Source organism: Austrofundulus limnaeus, unplaced genomic scaffold, assembly GCF_001266775.1.
Source record: "Austrofundulus limnaeus strain Quisiro unplaced genomic scaffold, Austrofundulus_limnaeus-1.0 Scaffold2415, whole genome shotgun sequence".
NCBI classification, from domain to species: domain Eukaryota; kingdom Metazoa; phylum Chordata; class Actinopteri; order Cyprinodontiformes; family Rivulidae; genus Austrofundulus; species Austrofundulus limnaeus.
The window spans coordinates 4296-6186 of record NW_013954817.1 but is presented as its reverse complement, the minus strand read 5'-3'; positions in this window follow the sequence as shown (position 1 = coordinate 6186).

Here is a 1891-nt window from a genome sequence, read left to right as displayed (position 1 = left end):
TCTGGTTAAAATAGCATAAAAGAATATTACATGTTAGTTTGAAGTTGCACCATTAAAACTCATCTAACACACAGTATTTTGAATAAAGAAAGAATACATAAATACAGAGAGACTAAAACAACACTGCAGCCGATATTTTTTGGCCAATTCTTGAAGCCGATACTACTTTTTCTTCCTCCCTCCATTAACATGATAAAAATAAGAATAACATAAGTTACACAAGTCTTAATTTAAAACAAAACAAACTAAAAAACATTTATTGACAAAGCCTTTTCTGATGAGGCTGTATAAAGTGCTGCCACACAGGATTTCTTCTTTCAGCCCTTTCTTGAAAAAAAATTATTACTTATTTTATCTAGTGCTAAATATTTTGTTTTTATTTGTATATTCATAAGATTAATATATTTTTTTACATAAAATGACTATGTTCCCAGCTTTTTTGATGCAAAAACAGCAACACAGAGAAAAAAAGGAGAGACACACATCCATCTTGCTATCCTTATGAGGACTTCACACACGGTGCTCACAGCTTCTCTGCCTCATTCTGCTGCTCCCGTTTTTAACACCAGGCAAAATATGCATTTAAAACAGCTGACGTTAACTTTACATCACAGTTTGAAACGCTCCAGCATTTTTAAAAAGAAAAACAACATGGACACGCTGATTACAGTGCGAGGCGAAAGTGAAAGTAAAACATGGTGCTGAGCACCCGTTCGGTAAAGAAACTTAAACACAGCTGTTCTTTCTCCCCTCACATTCCGACACAGAGGTAGAAAAAGCTAAATTAGACAGTTAAAACACATTTACAGTTCATAACTCACCCTTGTTGTTGTAACATTCATCCTGTGTTGTCCACAAGCACTTTCCACCCTGTTGTGGGTCCATTTCCTTGAAAAATAAAACTTAACCAGGCACTTAGAAGAAGCTCTGACGCTGGTAGTCTATGTAGATAATAATGTGGGTTTACACACCCTAGAACCGAACATTTTGACTTCTGAACTTGCATATTCGGCATGACGCTATGAACTACAAAATCACACAGCGAGGAATACAATGCCAATACATAGCCCTAATAAATAGCAATAAGTCAGGTTTGGATTTGAATCAGTAGCTACATTTTAAATCCAATGAAAGGAAGAATGCTAACTAATAATTTGGACAATAATCTGGCTATTTAGTGATATTTCCACAGTTGTGGTCTTGACTGATTTTGAAATAAAATTCTGAGTCCTCAATGACCGAGACCGAGACAAGACCGAGTACAAATGCTGTCGAGTCTGAAACAAGACCAAGATCATCAAAAAGTGGTCTTGAGACCGGTCGTAGTCAAATATAACCACATCTCTTCTGGATCTGGCCACTCCCTATGGGCAAGTTGTCACATCGATTGGGCGGGCTCCATCTCACGTGACCAGATCCTTAAACAACAAACTGAATTCTGATGAGAAAATAGTTTGTGTTGTGAGTAATTAAGGCATGTATCAAATCAAAGTATATTCTGTTTGAGTGGACCATGACATGTCATTCGAAACAGACTGCACTTCAACTAAATCACAGTTTAATCATAAAAGTAAATAATTACGTAAATAGGTTATCAAATCCTGCCCAAGTTTTCCAAAATAAAATACAGTTTGTGTAGTGCATTAAAAATCAGTAAACAGAATAAATTTCTTTAAGTCTGATAATTTATTTATGCTTCTTTCAGCTGTTTTCTGCAATTTAAGCTACTTTTAGCCTTGTTCAGGTACATCTATAATTTAATATACTTTTTCAGCTAAATACACATTTTGGTGATAATTTTTGCTTTAATCTGCTTAAATTTGCAAACATGTGCTCTTCCTGTTTCTTTGTAACCAGCTGTAGCACTTCTGATGCAACCTGCGGACAAAAT